Source organism: Aricia agestis, chromosome 17 (genome assembly GCF_905147365.1).
Source record: "Aricia agestis chromosome 17, ilAriAges1.1, whole genome shotgun sequence".
NCBI lineage: Eukaryota > Metazoa > Arthropoda > Insecta > Lepidoptera > Lycaenidae > Aricia > Aricia agestis.
In genome coordinates, this window is record NC_056422.1 from 4,611,573 (window position 1) to 4,634,230 (window position 22,658).

Genomic DNA, 22,658 nt, shown 5'->3' on the forward strand with positions numbered 1-22,658 from the left:
ATGAAAAATGTTGAAAATTAGATGCATCTTTGTGATTTTTGTGTATCGAGAAAATTTTAAGATGTCGTGTTTCCGCTAGGTCGGATCCTCGGAAATATAATGTAGTAGGTAGCAGTAGGTTTTAGCTTTTAAACAGCTGAAACAATTCGGGGCTTATTTTCAAGTATAAAAATCAATTATAAAATCGTCAATTTTGGGTTAATTGACGATTTTATAATTCAATTTTAAGGGGCGGCCCCTTAAAGCAGATACGATGGTTGACATAATATTATGTCTTATTAACAAAAACCCCCATAAAAATAGGTTAAAAAGGCGGACATTTTCCTGAATTACGGTAATACCCTTTTTACTACCTAATAAGCATAATAAGCACGCTGAATTTTTTTATAAATAACTAGCTGTCCCGGCAAACGTTTCTTTGCCATAAGTATTTCGCTCGTATTATTTTACTGAAGTGACTAAATAAGTATGTCACCATGGCAACGTCCATCGCTATCCCGTCGTACAAACAATGGTCGCCGTCAGTCTCGAGTTTTCAATAATTTAATATTATTTATTCAACAAATGCACTTATCAATATAAAAAGTACCCAGTAGCCGATTCTCAGACCCACTGAATATGCATATAAAATTTGGTTAAAATCAGTAAAGCCGTTTCGGAGGAGTACGCGGCCTAACATTGTGACACGAGAATTTTATACATAAGATAATGTAGCAAATAAAAATTGTTACCTTTTTGTTTACTAGTTTTCTTGACTCTTTTAAACTAATTTTGCTGACACAAAAGGCCCTTCCAGTAACTTGAATACTTAGGACTTCGTCAAATACAAAAAACTGTTTATCTCAACTTCAAAGGGTCAAGGGGAAGGACGAAGGGCGTCAAAGGATAAGTACTAGCTATGAATAATGTATGTAGTGAAGGTACTCTTTATTTGTATGCATAAATCTTTACTCATACGGGACAAATAGGTTGATTGTGCTAAATAATATTATATCTTACAATACTAGCGACACGTATGGATGGATATATTATATAATAATAAAATAAAAATATGTTTCATACGAGTTAGCTTTTCTAGTTTGTTTGTTTGTTTGAAACATATTATAATATAATAATACTATAATATTACTTTGTTCTTTGATACAATCCGAATTCGATCGAAGCTGTATAAATATTGAAATGAAACAGCAAGATAGAGACTAGAGGCATAACCTCATCACCTGCGACCCCAGCATGACCACAGTAGAAATGTGAAAGTACAGAAACTCTGTGGAGATAAACAGTAACTGCAGAAGGTGCCATAACTCTGGTGTTTACCGCGGCTAGCCGCGACCCATATAAAGTCAAATAAAATGCTACTTTATGACTATAGTCAATGTCATTAAGTAGGATTTTATTTAATTTTTTAGGACTATAGTCGACTTTACTCTATGTGATCATGAGTGGCATTATAATATGTATTTGTTTTTTGTCGGCCTTTCGCATTTCTACCGTGGCCATGCTAGGGTCGCAGGTTGGGATAGCTACAGGGTGCTTAAATTTAATACATATTCATTTACAACTGTATTTAAAACTTGGGAGATTAAACTTTCCAATGTTCTCAAAACACCAATCACGTCTACAACAAATCTCACTTTAAGCCTTAACACTACAACATACGTTTTATTTTCGTTTGGACTGAAACAGGTAGATAATGGATTTATAATGTGGCTAATATTCGAATCCTAAGGGATGGGGCCGGGGTTGGGTTTTATTTCACTCACGTGCACACAATCTGCCTTCGAGATGAGTGGCAGTCTTCCACCGTGCGTTTTTCGCGTAGGTAACTTTAGAAAGTTAGACCGCGCACTGTAAAACTCAGGAACGAACTGTCACCAGCAGTATTTCCGGACCTATACGACCTGCAAACCTTCAAGAAGAGAGCGTATTCCCTCTTAAAACGAGCTACGCACCTGCAGCTCTTCTGATGTAGCGAGTGTCCATGGGCGACGGTAGTTGCTTTCCATCAGGTGACCCGTCTGCTCGTTTGCCTCCTTATTTCATAAAAAAGCCCTCCTCTACGTGTGATCGAAGAGTAATTCGAGCTATCGGACCCTTGGTTATATCGGATTTCTATCAGCAATCGCAAGGGAAGCCCCTTGTCAAGAAAAGGTGAGTTCTGACTTCTGAGTATTTGAGTAAGTCAGCCCTTTGAAAGAAGGATTTGTCAGGATTGCAACGCAAGTACTATAAACATAATATACCTAGCGGAATAGAGAAACAAAGGCCTGAGCAAGAGAGATGTCACCATCAGTAACACTGCGTGGTAAAAAGAGACGTGTGATACATGACAGCAGCACTCTTTTTTGACGTCCAGTCGGCACGTGCCGCACGTTGACAATTTAATCTCATAGAATTCATGTTCAGTCATGCTTGTGTAAGTGTATACGTACACAATATATTTTTCACACAGATGAAAACCAATTTTGGTTTCGTTTGACAGCTCGAGATTATTGCTCTATTCCGCTGGGTATATTAACTTTATGGCAAATACACACTCTGAAAGAAAATGGCGACAGCTGGCGTGACATATGCCCGATTTGCTGTTATTTGGAACTACCTACTGAGGAACTACCTGAACATTTAGTAGCTTTTTTGTTGGCATAGATAAGAGCACAAATATTTTTATTTTTATTTCACGTCTCTCTTAGTCTTAACCAATAATTGAATACAAGAGTGGATTGACGCCTCCGTGGTCTAGTGGTATAGAGCGCGGCTCTTGACTCGGAGGTCGTGGGTTCGATTCCCGCGTTGGAAACATGTTATTTCCAAGTGTGGTTACGACAATGCAGACTGATCACCTGATTGTCTGACAAGTAAGATGATCCATGCGTCGGATGGGCATGTAAAAAGTCGGTCCTGCGCCTGATCTCTCGCCAGTCGTGTCGGTCGTCCGTCCCACTGGGTTATGAGAGTAAAGGAATGAAGAAAAGAAAAAGGAAGAGTGCTCTTGTGTACTGCGCACACACTTGGGCACTATAAAAATTACTCCTGCGTAGCTGGCCTGGTTTCAATGAAACCGGCCACCGTCACCGAAACCGGTGTGGGAGCTATTATTATTATTATTACAAGAGTGGATAAAGTGGGTAACTAACAATTACAAAACTGTCGTTTTTGCATAAATGGTTTTAATGAGGCTGCGAGACCGGGAAATTATTAATTTGAAATACAAAAAAATGTGGATGAATTAGTAATGTTAGGTTGGTTCAAATTATGAGGAAAAATGGGTACTCTTGAAAAATATAACCCACTTCATTCATACACTGCCATACAGTCAGCGTATTAAAAAAACTTGACAATAATAATGGGGATTAAAAAATAGGCATGGCTCTCCTGACTCTACCACAGAATAGATTATAGTCCTACTAAGGGCCATTTACATGACGTCTCCCGCAATTTAAGTCTGTAAAATCCATACTTTAGAAATGCTGATGCTTCGCTCGCTTTGCGGTCTGAATTGACCCTAAGCCCGGGCGCGCACTAGCGGCCAAGCCGCGACGGCCATCGAGATAGATACCTTCGTATGAAACTGCTATAGACGACGCGCACCTGGCAGCAACGCGACCTGCGGCCACACCATACTTTCGATGGCCGCCGCGACCTGGCCGCTGCTGCCTGGCCGCTAGTGCGCTAAGGATGTAAATCTTCTAAAATGACAAAAAACCACTAAACTTCGAGCTTCGTCGCCGAGCACCAAAATAAAATTTTAGTCATTATTGGATTGTCTCTTACAACGAAGTCTCACCAAATTTAATTAAGCGAATTCTGTTCGAGGTAAATTTAATTTAAATTTAAAAGCGGCCATAATTCTGAGAAGTCGAAATACCTCGGTTTCAGCATCTCTAATAATTTCTTTTCTTTAGCGGTGTGCTCTCTTTTGGGATAAATTCGCGTCAGGACACGTGCCTTATAATGGCTTACATTATTACAATTCAGTGAATCAGTGATCCAATCCAGTGCCCGCTTACATTATTCCAGCGGGGCTAAAATGGTCACATTTAGCAATTCCTCTCAATAAATTATTCAGCAAATGAATTGTCAAAACTGTCAAACTGAAAAAATGACAAATTAGTACAAATTACTAGACATGAATTGCAAGCAGACTTGCAATTTGCGAATTTAAAAAATGAATCATATTATGATTCACAATATGATTCTCCAAGGCGAATATTTTAGCCCCGCAGCTGTAGTAATTGCACGCAAATAAACGGGCTCTGGCATGCACTGTAATGCAATTTACTAATATACAGGGTATCACAAAACTATAAGTGATTATATTTTAGGGTGGGTATGTATAAAGTTCACTTTGAAAGTAGCAGCGCTGAAACTGATTTTTTTTCTAGTTTTGCTATGGGAAAATTCACGTCGCTCGCGCTCCGGCGCTTGCCCATACAAATCTAGTAGTAGGACTAAACATTTATATTTATGACCTTATGTGTAGAGACTCTAAACAGTGATGAAATCAAAACAATATTAATTCTTTTTCAATTTTGCACGCTATTGTCATAGCAAAACATGCCGCACTGTAACATAGTCAACAACCCATGTAACCATGTTTTTGAGCTAATAAATATGATTAGGATTATGATCACTAAAAGAAATTGCTCTTTCAGCACTGCTACTTTCACAGTAAGCCCTATACAGGGGGGCCCATACACACCTTAAAGTATTATCACTTAGTTTCGTTACACCTTGTATAAGAAAAGCTTTGCAAGCTTAGCATGGTCATTGGGCACCATAGAAGCGGTTATTCTTTCTACGGAAAAATAGACAAAGTGGCAGTTAGACAAAGCCAATTCGCCAGTTTGTCACTAAAATCTTCGTCCATTCTTTCCCGTTTCTAATGTTGTTATGCTAATAAGCCTGCTGGAAAACAACCCCTTATTTCTAAGTTACTTCTTCAGCCGAGAAAACGTTCAAGCTATTTTAAATTATACTTAGAAGATCCTCGACTTGTCGTATACATTATCGTTCGTTATACTTTGCCGATTTTCTACAGAGCGCGCAGCGAGAAAATTGAAAAGTCAAAATAAGACGACAGGCTATAAGCAGCTTATTTAAGTTTTATTTATAATGAGTGGTATTGCAGACTATAGGTCTACCAGAATCTGATGGCAAAAAATGAGAAAAGAAATTGACTCTAGCATTTTGATCCTTTTTTTTCCTTATAGCGGCTGATTCTGTGTGTGGAACATGCAAATATAAAAATTTATCCAATGATCAAGGATATCTTTTGAAAATCTGCCATCAAAATTTGCCATCAGATCCTGCTAGACTTATTATAGTTGGTAATTATTTATATTATCTTTAACGTTGTGTATTCTTTACTCGCAACTTAAGTGCGCCGAGTTTCTTTTTTCGGGAACCGTACATTTTTCCGTGATAAAGACTATTCTTTATCATGGACTTTATTCCTAGCTCAGCTGGGGCTAGGGCTCGAAAGTCGAAGTATCTCCATAGTAAAAAAAACCGGTCAAGTGCGAGTTGAACCCGCCCATGATGGGTTCCGCAGCAGCGTTAATAAGGTTTATTTTTATGAAATCAAAAAGCTTTTCATTTATTTTTATATTTCAGTTGATTTAATCTTATATCTTTAAACCAGCAATTCTTGTATATATACCTACTAGCTATTTGACCGAGCTTTGCTCGGTATTCGATGAAAATGACATTTTCTAAAAATGATTCCTAGCTAGATCGATTTATCGCCCCCGAAACCCCCTATATACTAAAGATTCCGAGATTCCAATTATATATATACAAGAATTGCTCGTTTAAAGATATAATATATAACTGGAATCTCGGAATCGGCTCCAACGATTTTCATGAAATTTAGAAATATATAGAATATATAGGGGGTTTTGGGGGCGATAAATAATCTTTATTTGGTAAACCAGTAGATGAACATTGAAATAACCAAGAACATTTTAAGATAAGTCTTACCAAATTAACTATGGAGTTATGGTCGCGATTACCTTAGGAGCTATCCAGTTCTGAAGGTCTACCTGACCTTCGACAAGGAGTGAAGCTCTTACATTCTTCGCGGTAAGTGGAGAAATCCCGTCTTCCAGTGCTGAACATCTTTGACAGTTACTTCCCACCATTAGACTTAAAGTATTAGACTATGAGTGTCTAGCAGTGGGAAGCAACTGTCAAAAATGTCCGGCACTGGAAGATGAGATTCTCTCTCGCCCTAGCAATTTAAAATCCGTCTTATCCTTTGTAAATACTCCCTTTGTAAAAACTTTGTGTACATATATACATACTAACCAAATTAAATTATAAGGTGTGTACTAACTCTTCATGTTTGTGTTTGTTTTAGGTTAAGGAATTGTCAACAGACACCGTACGCCTTTCGTAATTACCGTACCCTTGTTTTTCCACAAAACCCATAAGGCAGAGTATTCATCAACGCACTCTGACATTGGCGATTCACTAAGGAGCCATATTTTAAAAGAAGAAGAAGACGAGATTCCTCCACTTACCGCGAAGAATATAAGATATGAAATTTCATATCTTATATTCTTCGCGGTCAATTCAGCTTTACTCTTTCTCGAAGTTCAGGTAGACCTTCAGAACTTACTGGATACCTCCTAAAGTAACCGCGAACGAAACTCCATAGTTGCTGGTCGTTCTTACCTCTGTAAAGGTCACAAGCAGGTCAACTCTCAGCTTTACGAAACGAAGGAAGGTCTGGCCCTCGCGGGCTCTTACTCTATTAGTATTCTAACCCACATTTTTTTTTGTTGTTTTTTGAATGCAGTCTTGTTCTAAATTATCTAAAGAACATAACTGCATTCATAACTTAATACGTAATTTTTTTCTGGGTTAGTACTTAGTACACGAATAGCTTTGTCCACATTGTGCCTTTTTCTGTTCATCAAGGGCATGCAGCCCACGGAGCTCATACGAAGAGGAGCTGGCCTAAGCAACTGTGCACTGTGATTTTTAACTAGGTCCTGACGTCATCATTGTGGGCGGGGCTTAAGTCAGTACACTTTCAGCGTTTGTCAGGTGCACACGTAACGAGACTCCCAATAAATTGGTGTTTTCTACGTTTTTAACAACGAAAGGATGAAGTATTGTGTTTTACAATGTCAAAGCTACTCAGACAGACGTTCTGATAATATAAATAACATCACATTGCATCTGTAAATAATTTTAAATGTAATTTAAATATAAAAGTTCTAGAACATTTCAGATTTCAGCGTTAATTATACTACTTGACACTAGATGGCCAAACCTTTGAAAGATAATACAGACGTAAATGCGTATAATTTTGCATAAGTTTATTGGAATAATCGTACTTGAATACTGGTAACTGTTATATACTTAGTCTTAAACACATTTAATAGCTAAAACCGTAGTTATATAGCTTTTATTATTATACTACTTATAAACCGCCATCTGTCGTCATCTATGATAACTATTTGAAACGTAACAAATATCCAGGGCTGTATTCAGAATTATTATTTTATTAACCGATTCAGTGCGGATAACACGGTAGCCGTGTCATACATGTTTTTAACGTGTGGCGTATGACACGTGAGCCGTGTCATTTAAAAAACGATTGTATCTCCCTCAAATTACACTTTAGAAGGTTCTACTCTGAACAAAATCATCTTAATTTTCCACGTAGAACAAGCCTATAGGCTTCGCCTCATAATATTCTGTGAATTAAAAAAACGTAGGGGCCGTCAACCTTTTTTAAAGGTGATTGCTCGGCAGCCGCGGCTTATGGGTTTTTAACGTGTGGCATGTGACACGTAAGCCGTGTCATTTAGAAAGCGATTGTATCTCCCTTAAATTACACTTTAGAAGGTTTTACTCCGAACAAAACCGTCTTAATTTTCCACGTCATGCGTTGACATCAAAGTATTACTAATCCACTAACGATTTTTGTTTAACGCCTCCGTGGTCTAGTGGTTAGAGCGTCGCTCTCGACTCCGGAGGTCGTGGGTTCGAATCCCGCGTTGGAAACATGTTATTTCCAAGTTTGGTTAGGACAATGCAGGCTGATCACCTGATTGTCTGACAAGTAAGATGATCCATGCGTCGGATGGGCATGTAAAAAAAGTCAGTCCTGCGCCTGATCTCTCGCCAGTCGTGTCGGTCTTCCGTCCCACTGGGTTATGAGATTAAAAGGAATAGAGAGTGCTCTTGTGTACTGCGCACACACTTGGGCACTATAAAATTACTCCTGCGTACCTGGCCTGGTTTCAATGAAACCGGCCACCGTCACCGAAACCGGTGTGGGGAGTATTATTATTATTATTATATTTTGTTTTAATCTAAGTTGTTTCTTTCGAAAATATTTTTAACTAGCTGCTACCGCAAACTTCCTTATCCATAGGAATAAAACGTTTCCCTGCGGTTAAAAGTGGTCTTGTACCTATGAGCTTTATTACTGGAAAACTTGTTTAAATTTATCTACGAACGTATAATAATTTACATCGGAAACCCCGATTATATTTAGTATACTCATTTTTCTAACTTTGAAACCTACATAAGGTTTGTAACATCTGAATAAAAAAATCGCTTACCTGCCATTTTCAGGTTAACACTTAGTAAAACTACTCGAAGTCATCTCAAAACAACGTAGCCTTCCGTTAACATCAATGGTTTGGGCTCAACTAAACAATAAACCTTTTTGAACGTGGCGGGTGACACGGTAGCCGTGTCATCTACTTCTATGGCGTATGACACGGATAACCAGTCACGAGAAAATTGTGTGCCGCCACGACTGAAAGTCTTCAAAAATATGCGCCGCATTGAATCGGTTAATGACAGTTTTGTTTGCTAATGTTGACGTGCGCTTATATTTGGCCAGCCGTAGGTAATTGATTAAAATTGTATTCATTAAATTTTTGAAAAAGAGTACTTACCTATTACCTAGTACCCACCCCATTCCCTTCCCTACCCTATTACCTCTTAAAAGGCCGGCAACGCACCTGCAGCTCATTTGATGTTGCGAGTGTCCATGGGCTACGAAAGTTGCTTTCCACCTGTAGCCCTAGCACGGCCACCAGTAGAAATGCGAAAGTATAGACAAACTGTGGAGATAAACTGGCGTTCCGATCTTTTTTCGTTCCGAAAAATTCAATTAAAATGCCACTTTATGACAGACTCTAGTCCTAAAAATTCAAATAATATCCTACTCTATGACATATACTATAGTCTGTCATAAAGTGGCATTTTAATTGAATTTTTGTCGGTCGCGATTGACCGCGGTAAAGATCGGAACGGCACCTTTAGTTTATGTCCACACTTTGTCTATTCTTTCGCATTTCTACTGGTGGTCGTACTAGGGCTACAGGTGACCCGTTTACTCGTTTGTCTCCTTATTTTACATTAAAAATTCGGTCAAAATTGATTGACCTTATTATAATTAATATACATTTTTTAAAGTTCTGAGTACGTCCCATAATATTTAAGAATTTTGACATCTAGTGTAAGATAGCTGAACTACGTAGTAACATCAACATCGACCTAAGCTAGTAGTTTTGCTTTTACACGATAGGTGAAATATGGAAAAGTGGGCGGAGCTTGACACCCCCTCACCCCGCAAATTGTCACGCGTTGTTTCTTAAGGAAATTTGATTACCACACCTCCTCTCTGTATTAGCTCCGTGGGCATGCCTTATAGCGCTGTCAACAGCGAACGTGAGGCAACTCGCGTTATAATCGTAGCGCGCGCTATGACACTTTTCTTTCAACGCGGGTGGATTTTGACGCACGTCAGACGACGTTGACTGCGCTATAACGCTTGCCCTTGTTGAACAAAAAAAAGGCACAATGTGGACAAAGCTAATGCTTAACAGCGTCCAATTATAGTTTGGATTTATCTGTATTTATCGACCCTACAGTAAGTCGTGGTGTGTAAATCCCCAGGATTTCAATGCATACGAAATCCGAATTAACCCTCAAGTGGCAACAGAATAAATTATTATTAGAATAATAATCACGGACGGCCGAAAAGACCCTAAATGGTGGAATTGAATATTTTAAAATTGTTGGTTTTCAATTAAGCTTACCCGGAGCCATTAAAAAGTATAAAACAGGGAAAGATTTGAAAGTTATTTTTCACGTGTCACAGGAAAACGGGACGAAAATTATAGAAGACCCTAGGGGGCAAGCACGGAAGTTCGCTACGTGGTGTATTTGTAACAAAACTAGTAGATAAAACTAACGGTTTGAAAAATGACCTAAGGGCTTTGGGATTATAGTTTTAGTGCTTCTACAGAGTACAAATAGATAATATTGAACGCTTATTTTGACTTTTGTAGCAAAGATTTACAAATCATACTTTTAAACAAATTGATTTGAAAAGGCAGAGGTCCGTAGAGTATTATAGATTCACTAGTTTACCTGGCAAACGTTGTTTTGCCACATACATTATTTCTAATATCAATATAAAAAGTAGATAAAAACCTATTCTCAGGCCTAACGAATGTACATACGAAATTCCATTAAAATCGGTTTAGCCGTTTGAAGGAGTTCGCGAACAAACACTGTGACACGAGAATTTTATATATTACTAGCTGTCCCGGTGAACTTCGTGTTACTTTAAAACCTTCCCTGGACTTCTACGGATATTTTAAGACTAAAATCAGCCCGAACCGTTCAGCCGTTTTCAAGTTTTAGCGTTACTAACACATTTGAAAATCTATTTTTAATAAATATTAGATTAGATTAGATTGAGGCTCTTTCGCATTACAGTACCGTCTCCAGTCCAATACGGCATAATTATAATATGAATTGAACTATGTGATTTTTTTGGTTGGTTCTAGTCTTTTGTATTGTTAATAGTGACTAAGAGGAAAAATCATTGTAGAACAACTCTCTTATGAACTATTATTTATGATCAAACAACGCCTCCAAGAATTAAGCGTATTCCCTATTTTATAATCGCAATAATACATATTGGTTATTAAACATTCCAAACTCATTAGATGTTTTATTGTTTAAAAACGTATGAGGAAATTGGATTAACGAGTTTTCATGAAACTTTTGCGCCTGCGGGATATCCGTTTCTAACTTTAATGTTATTGGAATTAAATTTTATGAGCAAAATTGTTTGCTCAACTTTAAGATAATATCGCTTTACTTCGCATTCGCTTGCAGTCTCCATACTAAGATTATAAATGCGAAAGTGTGTCTGTAAGTTTTCTTCAAGTTTACGATGTTGAATATGTCCTAAGGTGACTGCATGGAGCAGCAACACAATAGAGTTAACAATAAAGAAAACCAGCGTGAAACAGCGCTTGCGCTGTGTTTCGCTGAGTGAGTGAGTTTACCGGAGGCCCAATCCCCTACTCTATTCCCTTCCCTACCCTCCCCTATTCCATTCCCTTCCCTTCCCTTCCCTGCCCTCCCCTATTATCCTATTCCCTCTTAAAAGGCCGGCAACGCACCTGCAGCTCTTCTGATGCTGCAAGTGTCCATGGGCGTCGGAAGTTGCTTTCCATCAGGTGAGCCGTTTGCTCGTTTGCCCCCTTATTTCATAAAAAAAGTCATTAACACAATATACATTACGAGCTTTTGCCCACGGCTTCGCTCGCGTTAAGAAGTATTATTAAATACAAACTTTCATCCCCTATTTTAACCCCTTGGAGGTGGAATTGATCAAAGTCCTTTCTTAGCGGATGCCTACGTCTTAATATCTACCTGCATGCCAAATTTCAGCCCGATCGGTCCAGTGGTTTGGGCTGTGCGTTGATAGATCACCATGTCAGTCAGTCACCTTTGAGTTTTATATATATAGATATTGCGCGCGGGTGCACTCTACGGTGCCTTTTAAGAGTTAAGATATACTAAAGAAGCATTGTTTAAGTATGAACTATAATGTATTACATATTATATATAGCGACCCTTACAACGGCTTAGCTGATTTAAAGTACTTTTTTTAAATAAAAATTAGGGGGCAAACGAGTAAACTGATGGAAAGCAATTACCGTCGCCCACGGACGCTTGCAACACGCGAAGAGTTGCGGGTGCGTTTCCGGCCTTTGGAAATTCGGTACTTTGAGAGACGGGAAAGGACATAATTATTAAGATTATTTTTAGTCGCGGAAAATTGCATATCGTTATGCGGGTGTCTTCTGCAGGCGTAGCATGGTCACCATATAAAAGGTTTCTTTCTACGGAAGAATCGACATACTGACAGATTTTGTCGACAAAATGGCGGATTTCCATTGTCTAGCTGTCATTTTGTCTATTCTTTCGTAGCTAAAGAAACCGTTTCTATGGTGACCATGCTACGCCTGCTGGTAATGTAATAAATGTAAAAGTGTGCATGTGTGTTATATTTTCATGCTAATGTTTTCAAATAATAATTGTACATATTGTTTTGTATTGTGGGAGAAATCAATAAAGATTTTTTAATTTTTTTTCGATACTGTACTCGGCGAAACATGGCGGTGGTGGTCATTGACCCTTGTCAAAAACTTGTCATTTTCTATACTTACCTACAAAGCCGCCATTGACAACATCTGACACTTCATTGTCAATCGCGGTTTAGATAAAAAATGACAAGTGGTTAACAGGGAGTCAATGACCGCTACCATGTTGCGCCGAGTAACTATCTATGGACGCTTCACACCACGTCAGTCTGGCCCCGTGCTAAGTACCTGAAGGACTTGTGTTACAGGTACCAGACAACGGAAATATATTAAATACTTTTATACTATACATATATTTAAGATTTTTATTATGTCATACACATATTTAATACACATCCAGATTCGGGAACATTGAAAACTTTTTGTTCCGTCGCGTCGGCGGGATTCGAACCCACGACCCCCGGCTTGAGCTGCCACACACTCAACCAATTGAGTCACAGAGGGCGTCGTCAAACTCGTCAAGTATAAAATCACTAAAACAATTTTGGAGATGCTTTGAGTTCTGGGAAAGGACCTGTTTTCTACTATCCTATGATAGTTGTTGTCCCTGATTCGTCAGTCCCATTGTATCATGTGCGCCTAGCGTAATTCATACTATTCCATACTATACTAATATTATAAATAAGAAAGTGTGTCTGTCTGTCTGTGACCTCTTTACGCTTAAACCGCTTAACCAATTTTGCTGATACTTTGAGTCCCGGGAAAGGATATAGGATACTTTTTATCCCGAAAAAGTGTACGGTTCCCGCGCGACAAAGGAGTTAACGGAATTAAATAATAAACGGAGTTGCGGGCGAGTGGGCATTAAAAGTTAAACACTTATTTTTTTACATTTATCAGCAAGCTTAAGTATTTCCACATCAGCACCAAAGTTACTGCAATTTATCACTATCAGTGGTCACAGTGATTGATAGTTGATACTCTCTCGATACTGGATCATTAACTATCAATGAGAATTCGGCAGGAATGGTATAAGCTCTTGTTGTTATCCTACCGCTATCCTACCGTCTCTATACCCGTTCTTATAAAAAAACTAGAAAACAAAGGTATACGGGGAAGGCCCCTAGATTTGTTGTTTGACTATCTTTAAGAGCGAAAGAAAATAATAAAGATTGGTGAGGTCGTTAGTGAGGAATAGGATATTTGCTATGGGGTTCCACAAGGCAGCGTACTCGGTCCAACCCTGTTCCTCGTCTACATTGACGACCTCTGCCGACTCGAACTCAACAACGCCAAAATCTTCTCCTATGCAGATGATACTGCTATTATTTTCACTGGCAAATCATGGGAAGAAGTTAAACAAAACGCTGAAGCTGGGCTTAGACTAATATCTGAATGGCTCAATAACAATATTCTTACCCTCAATGTTACTAAAACCAACTTTATGACTTTTACAAAGTACAACACAGCCCCCCCACTAACAACAGTGTAAAAATTCACTCATGCAATCGTAATGCTCCTGTATGCCCCTGTCCTGAAATCAATAAAGTTAAGGCAACCAAGTACTTGGGCATAATTATTGATCAGCGACTTTTTTTTTATGAAATAAGGGGGCAAACGAGCTAACGGGTCACCTGATGGAAAGCAACTTCCGTCGCCCATGGACACTTGCAGCATCAGAAGAGCTGCAGGTGCGTTGCCGACCTTTTAAGGGGTAATAGGGGAGGGTACAGAAGGGAATAGGGGAGGGTACGGAAGGAAATAGGGGAGGGTAGGGAAGGGAAAAGGGTAGGATATTGGGCCTCCGGTAAACTCACTCACTCTGCGAAACACAGCGGAAGCGCTGTTTCACGCCGGTTTTCTGTGAGGACGTGGTATTTCTCCGGTCGAGCCGGCCCATTCGTGCCGAAGCATGGCTCTCCCACGTCAAAAAATCAGACTGTTATGGCATGCACAAATAGAACTGCTGGCGGGTAGAGTTAGGAAACTTACCTGGATATTTAAAGGCTTGAGACATTCCGCTACGAAATCTCTACTAAACCAAATTTATACTTCCCTAGCAGAATCAGTTATAAGCTACTGTGTAACTGTTTGGGGGGGAGCCATAAAAAGTAAATTAATAGAAGTCGAAAGAGCACAAAGGTCTCTCATTAAAGTAATGTACTCTAAACCATACAGATATCCAACTCACCTGCTTTACACTGAATTAAAACTGCTTACGATCAGAAAATTATATACCTTACACACAGTCTTAAAAGTCCATAAACAATTAAATTATAATAATAGCAAAACAACACAGCGATGAAATAAAAAAATTATCGATAAAGTCACAGTAAGATCCAACTTTGCTGCAAGACAATATGCAAACTTCATCTCAATCCACCCACATTTACAACCTAATTAATAAAAAACAGAACATTTATGGTTTAAGCAAATATAAATTGAAACAGACACTAAATAAATGGCTACTATACTTAAGCTACGACGAAACGGAAGCACTGTTTGATAGGTTATGTTAGGTTTTCGTTATCCAAAATGAAATTGTTTTTACCCAGCATGAATTTGGCTTATTTATTTACATCCACATAATATTATACCGAACATTGTCACACACAACACAGACACCCACAACACACATACACACAATACACATACACACAACACTCACACCCACATTTCACCAACAGAAGTACATACGCGCTCGCTTTCCGAATAGCTTTTAAGATATTAGTAATTATAATAAATAAATAAATAAAAAATTAAATAGTAAACTTTTATACATCCATGAGTAAACTCTATATTATTTCTCTTGGTAATAATTACTAGCCTCACTTAATATACGGTACTTACTTCCCAAATTTATTGTTTTCGGCAGAGCGAGATTCCCCTAACACTTTACTTAAAAGGGGGTCTCAAACACTGTTATTATATTGTATTTTAAATTTGTGAATAAAGATTTTTGTATTTTGTATTTTATTTTGTTAGGCAATCAGTGCGTCTAGCATGCGTCCAACGCGGAGATTATCACTCTCGAGTTATCTCCGCGTTGGACGATAAAAACTACTCTTCTCATAATACGTGCGCTATTGCGAATGAATGAATGGACTTACTAGATTATCTCTATAGATGTAGACATTTCAATAGAAGCCGAATCGTAGTGTCATTAATACTGTACCATAGGGGTCTTAGCAAACAATACATGTAATCTTGGGCGCCTCACTATAGAGACAGGCTTCGCTTGCCGTACTTGCTACGTAGAATGTGTTAGAAGTGGCAACTATGGAAATGAGCTGGCGCGGCGCGGCTCGTGATATTACGCGCTGTGAGAAGCCAGCCCGCGCCACCGCGAGCCACACCCTTCACACGGCGCGTGGCACGAGCTGGCGCGGCGCGGCTCGTGATATTACGCGCTGTGAGAAGCCAGCCCGCGCCACCGCGAGCCACACCCTTCACACGGCGCATGGCTCGAGGTGCGGCGTGGCTCGTGATATTAAGTGCCGTGAGAAGCCAGCATCATGGCAAGGGAGTGTGGTAGCTCCGATCCTGTACAACTACTTCATATAATAATTGTATTTGTAGAGTTTCTCAATCTAGGATAGAGGTCTGGGCCTGTCGCGCAGGCGTAGTTTTATAGTGCCCAAGTGTGTGCGCAGTACACAAGATCACTCTCTATTCCGTTTACTCTCGTAACCCAGTGGGACGGACGACCGACACAACTGGCGAGAGGTCAGGCGCAGGACCGACTTTTTACATGCCCATCCGACGCATGGATCATCTTACTTGTCAGACAATCAGATGATCAGCCTGCATTGTCCTAACGAAACTTGGAAATAACGTCATGTTTCCAACGCAGGAATCGAACCTCCGGAGTCGAGAGTCACGCTCTAACCACTAGACTACGGGGGCGTTCTTATTGATTAATAACGACAAGCAACTATGGAGCATCAGTTGCAGTGATCACTTTAGGAGGTATCCAGTTCTGAAGGTCTACCTGACCTTCGATAAAAAGTAAAGCTCAATTTTTGTCTTTTATTCTTTAGGGATAGACAACTCGAGAATTCTTGTCTTCTACTGCTTGTCATTTTTGACTGGCGCTTCCCACTGCCAGACTACTTCAAATTCTAATATTTTGAGGAAGTTTTTTTTTTTTAATGTAATAACGGGGCAAACGAGCAAACGGGTCACCTGATGGAATGCAACTTCCGTCGCCCATGGACACTCGCAGCATCAGAAGAGCTGCAGGTGCGTTGCCGGCCTTTTAAGAGGGAATAGGGTAATAGGGGAGGGTAGGGATGGGAAGGGAAGGGAAGGGAATAGGGGAGGGTAAGGAAGGGAATAGGGTAGGGGATTGGGCCTCCGGTAAACTCACTCACTCGGCGAAACACAGTGCAAGCGCTGTTTCACGCCGGTTTTCTGTGAGAACGTGGTATTTCTCCGGTCGAGCCGGCCCATTCATGCCGAAGCATGGCTCTCCCACGTATAGTTTAAGGGTGTCTGGCACTTAAATTTCGATGTTCATCTCAAATGGTTAAGGTTTCTCAAATTATTGATGTTTGGGAGTCGGAATTTCTAAATTTTATCTGAGAACCGCGTCTATATACTTCTAAGCTCTATGTCTACAACCTCTTATGAACTATGGGAGCACAATGTTGTATAGTGTATATATACTAAGTATTTGACAAATCCAAACTGCTAGACGTTATTGAAACTTGCTACAAAGACGTACTGAAGTTCAGATATTTAGCTTGAGAGTTTGTGGTATCTACAGTCTATATATTATGTATCTATACTTATATTATAAAGAGGTGTGGCGGTACCCACAATTCGCCTAACATTCCTGCATCGCGCTATCGAAGTTTCGGAGAACGGCAAGATATATACAACGTCTGAAATGACGTCAGTGGGCTTCGGCCTGACCGAGCATGCTATCTCGCTCGGTCGGAAGATCTTCCTTTTCGGCCGCCACGAACAACGTTAAATTGGTGACCACCGACAAGAACACGCATCCTTCTGGACATCAATCATCATCAACACTCCCCGCCCCTCCGCACCACGTCAGCAGACATCAAGCATAACCGGGTCGCCTCGACCATAAGCCGCGTTGGAGGTCCGCGCCGGTCGAACCCGCGTCTGGCTTGAACGGGGCAGCCATAGGCTACAACAACCGGTCAGCAAGCAGAGCACGGGGTCCGTCTCCTGGTCATTGCACGCGTAGCTTCGGCCCACACCTGACAACACAAGCGCATCGAAGAATACCACAGGTCTTCGGGGGGGAGTGATGTGGCGGTACCCACAATTCGCCTAACATTCCTGCATCGCGCTATCGAAGTTTCGGAGAACGGCAAGATATATGCAACGTCTGAAATGACGTCAGTGGGCTTCGGCCTGACCGAGCATGCTATCTCGCTCGGTCGCTTTTCGGCCGCCACTAATAACGTTAAAGAGGTAAACTTTGTTTGTTTGTTTTAATATATAAAAACCGGCCAAGTGCGAGTTGGACTCGCCCATGAAGGGGGTTCCGCAGCAACAATAAGGTTTTTTTTTTTTAATTAAAATGTTTTTGATTTATTTTTATGTTTCAGTTTATTTAATGAAAGTTAATTTAAGGTTTACCATTTATGACGTATAAAAAAAACTACTTGCTACATTTCATTCAAACCAATTTTCGTTGGTAAGTAGTTTGTATAGTAATGTACATCATATATTTTTTTAGACTTATCATGCCCCTAATTTAAAAATTAGAGGGGTTTTAAACACACATTTTACCACTTTGGAAGAGTCTCTTTCGCAAACTATTCAGGTTAGAAAAAAATGATGTTAAAAATCTCAATATGATTTTTTAAGACCTATCCATAGATACCCCACACGCATAGCTTCGATGAAAAAATTCAGTTGTACAATTTTTAATAATTTTTCCATTTTTGTATCAAAATCTTAATGCGGTTCACAGACTACATCTACTTACTAAGTTTAAATAGTATAGCTCTTATAGTTTCGGAGAAAAGTGGCTGTGACATACGGACGGACAGACAGACAGACATGACGAATCTATAAGGGTTCCGTTTTTTGCCATTTGGCTACGGAACCCTAAAAATGAATCCATATTCGCGTGGTCACGACATCACGCGTAAACGGCTGGGCCGATTTTGCTGAAATTTGGCATAGACATACTTTTTAATCCCGAAGACGAACATAGGATATATTTTGTCCCGGAAAAATGTTCGGTTACTGCACAATATACTTTTATGTTTTGCGCGTAAACTATTCAATCTATTTTGATGAAATCTGGTATGGAGATACTTTGAGTCTCAGGAAAGTACAAGGGATACTTTTGTCCCAGAAAATGTACGGTTCCCACACGATAAAATTTTATGATATTCGCCTAAACTATTTACTATTCAGCCTATTTTTATGAAATTTGGTATGGAGATACTTTGAGTCTCGGGAAAGGACGAAGGATACTTTTTATCCCGGAAAATGTACGGTTCCCGCACACAAACTTTTATGGTTTTTTGCCTAAGCTATTCAGTCTATTTTTATGAAATTTGGTATGGAGATACTTTGAGTCTCGGAAAAGGACAAGGGATACTTTTTTCCCGGAAAATTTACGGTTCCTGTACAATAAAGTTTTATGATTTTGGCGTATACTATTTAATCTATTTTGATGAAATTTGGCATGGAGATACTAATTTTAATCTATTGTTTTCTTAATTATACCAATTCGAATTAAATAATCATCGTTAAGACAGGACAACGTCTGTCGGGTCAGCTAGTCTCAAATATTTTTTTCCAGTGGTTTAGAGGATGGCTCCAATTCCTGCGTTGGAAACACGTTATTTCTAATTCTATAGTTGGGACCCAATCACCAGATTATTATCTGACAAGTCTGTCTGTAAAGTCTCTTGCTAGTCGTGTTGGTCGTCTATCCCACTGGGTTAAGATAGATAGATAGATAAGAAGATTAAGAAGATAAAAATCAAACATCGTCCTTCTCTCTTCACTCTCACGCCTGTCTTTCATATGCCAGGTGAAAAAGAACGACGCGGATTCATCGCCAAATTAATTTTTTCTCAATAACTCGATAAATATACAACATTTAAAAAATCCGCTAGGTCGATCTCTTCGTCGATCGATCGATCTCTTCGTCGGTCGAATTTTGTACAATATGTTAAAATATTAACTTAGTTCAATGCACGGTTATGGCAATCAATGAAAAATTCGTGAAAATTAGATGCATCTGTGTGATTTTTTTCTATCGAGAAAATTTTAAGATATCGTGTTTTTGCTCAGATCGAATTCTCGGAAATATAATGTAGTACTTATCTAATTTTAGAAAATGAAACAATTCGGGGCTTATTTTCAAGTATAAAAATGAATTATCCCCTCACCAGTGGCGAATCCCGCTAGGGGGCGCACTTCAAAATTTCGATACTGTGCGCAATCCCTTTCCGGGGCGATGGGTACCCTCACATGTTTAATGTGCAAACACAGCGATAAAACTTCTTTTGTCTTTGTCTATCCTATTAAAACGCGTCTAAGTAGAACAAGACAGCTAGCAAGCGTCATTTGAGTTCTCGGTAGACAAGGACGGAATGCGAAATCTCACTTCAAAAAACGGCCGCGACGAGTAAGGACAGCGCAGTTTAAAAGAGTTTTAAAAAGTTATAAAACAGAGTTATTTGCTGAGAAGAACTGGGAAGTGCATATTATGTAAGTAATCTTTCAGTTTTTATTAGAATGAAGTGTGTGTTTAACAAATAGAAGTAAAAAAAAAAGAGTTGAAACGGCAATCTAACCCGTGCATGGCCCTTACTCGCACAATGATTTTGGCTTTTAAAGCATTAAATAACATATTTATGCAGTTCATATTACTTTACTGTAATGATAATTTAACGTAGTTTCGTTTAACTAAACTCTAACACTAATAAAACGTTCTTTAATTTCTAAATAATGACGAAAACTAGTACCGTCCGATTAGAGCCCCGAATAGGGTTTTGTCACAGACAGGTGACATCCCGTATCGGGGGGCCTCACAGACGCCTCCTCTGAGTTTTAATGGCCGCTAGTAGAATGTTCGCATAACATGGAATAGCCGAATCATTTTGTTGTTGGAATTCACTGTGAAAGTAGAAGCGCTGAAAGATCAAAATTTTTTTTCACTTTTGGATGGGGAAACTTGTGATGCTCATTCCCTTGCCCATACAAAAGTGAAAAAGAATTTCGTCTTTCAGCGCTGCTACTTTCATAGTGAACTCTCTACAAGGAACACGTACACACCCTAAAGTATTATCACTAATTATTTTTGTTACACTTTTACACTTTTACACTACACAAATTTTCTTTTTTGTCTGCGATGGTCAAACGCTTGCACAATGCATCCAAGTACTGGATGAAAAAGGTCTTATCCATACTAATCTTACACTCATTTATGAAAATTTTAGCATTTTTGCAAGTTTTCTTTTCATGTTTCTACTCAGTTTTCCTTTAATTCATGTAATTTGGAGGATTTTATTTTGTAGTTTGTTAATTATAATTATAAGAAAATCAAACTTCTGTGGATAAAGTTAGTACTTATTTTGTAAATTGCATTAGTATCAAAGTAGGTTTTTTCATGAACAAAACAGATATCTTTTTGTGTAACTCCTACATATTATTTACTGAACCTACAATATTGATACTCTTGTACCACCCAGATAATAACCTTAATTTATTGTTTATGTAGTATTGTAACGCCTAGAGTATGAAATTACTTTAAGATATCATGTAATACACAGCCTACTTGAAGCTGTTTGAAAGGCAGCCTCCATTTTTGTTCTGTACTTAAATCTTTGATTTTATAAAATATTTGTATGAGAGTCATGACTTGAGTGATATTATTTTGTAAGTAGTACTATAAGGTTATAAATAAATACTCTTGGCTCGCTACATAGTGGTTTATTATTAAAATATGACCCAAAATCTACTGAACATTTTGGTACCCAGTAATTATACCAGCTGTATAACATTATTGCCGTCAAATATAACATAAAAGTACTATTTTCTAGGTAGAAAATTTAATTAAAAAATGATTTAGATCCTTTTATGGGCTCCTGCAAGACCAAGGAACAAGAAATTGCAGTTTTAGTGTATGCTGGTCGTGTAGGTACCTCGGACTGTGCGGAACCCCCCCCAGGGAGCCACAGATGTGCCAAAATCTGCCATTTTGCATGCCACTGGTGAGGGGTTATAAAATCGACACTTTAGGGTTAGTCGCCCCCTTAAGCAAGCGTGCTCTTGCGTACTGCGCACACACTTGGACACTTTAAAATTACTCCTGCGTAGCCTCGGTTTCAATGTAACCGTTCACCCGTTCACCGTCACCGAAACCGGTGCAGGAGTTATTTTTTAACTAAATTTTACTACAAATTTTCTCATACGAAATGTGTAGCGCCTTCCCCTTTCTTGAAACTTTCCTTTGGTATCCTGGATACTAATATTATAAATGCGAATGTGTGTCTGTTTGTCCGTCTGCCTGTCTGTCTGTTATCTCTTCACGCCCTAACCGCTGAACCGATTTCTGAGTCCTGGGAAAGGACATAGGATACTTTTTATCCTGGAAAAATGTACGGTTCCCGCGCGATAAACGAATTTTGGCGCAACGGAATTGCGGGCGTCATCTAGTTTTCAATAAAATAATAGTTTCGGCATGTACTCGAAAAGGATCAAAACTCAAAAGACCCTAATTCTTGACGATTCGCCGAAACTATTCCCTTTGCTCACCTTTTCCTAAACTGGCTTCTAATTAGGTATTTCTAGTAAATTACGCAAGATTTCTGAAAACTTTATTAAGAAGTTAGAGCCCGTAAATGCTAACACCTACGCTACAGCTAGTATCATTAGTTGCTATATTATTACTAATCTGGGGGCACGGCAGTGCCCCAGCCAAGCTTTTTATAGGAAAGGCACGGCTGTACCATATTTTTCTCGATAAATATTTTCTGTGTACCTTGAAAATTACCTGGTACTCGTCCTAAGGGTATTTATTTAAATTATTAAACCTTTAATTCGTCTTCTCGAGTGTGTCGTGTTTGTCCGTCCGTCCCTCTGTAAAAATTTGTCCAAGTACAAACTAAAAATATACTCTTTCTATCACGCTCTTTATAAATGAACTATATAAATAGCCATTTTATAAAAAATAGCTTAAAGCACTCCTTATGGCTCCTTAGGGCCTTATCACACTGGCGATTAGCGAGCGATTTGAAAGCGACGTGACTGCGCAGCGCACACGCCGCGATGACGCCG

The 22,658-nt window shown here is 39.1% G+C and overlaps 2 long non-coding RNA genes across 2 annotated transcripts in view; one reads left to right on the top strand and one right to left on the bottom strand.

The window, feature by feature from the left end:
* Positions 1 to 19,729, top strand: LOC121735554. The gene is made up of 3 exons (XR_006036879.1): positions 1 to 108; positions 11,859 to 11,868; positions 19,711 to 19,729. It is a non-coding gene; the product is annotated as an uncharacterized LOC121735554 (long non-coding RNA).
* Positions 19,085 to 22,658, bottom strand: part of LOC121735555 — a 24,893-nt gene continuing 21,319 nt past the window's right edge. The window contains exon 4 of the long non-coding RNA XR_006036880.1: positions 19,085 to 19,151. This is a non-coding gene — a long non-coding RNA (uncharacterized LOC121735555). The remainder of the gene's footprint in view (positions 19,152 to 22,658) is intronic.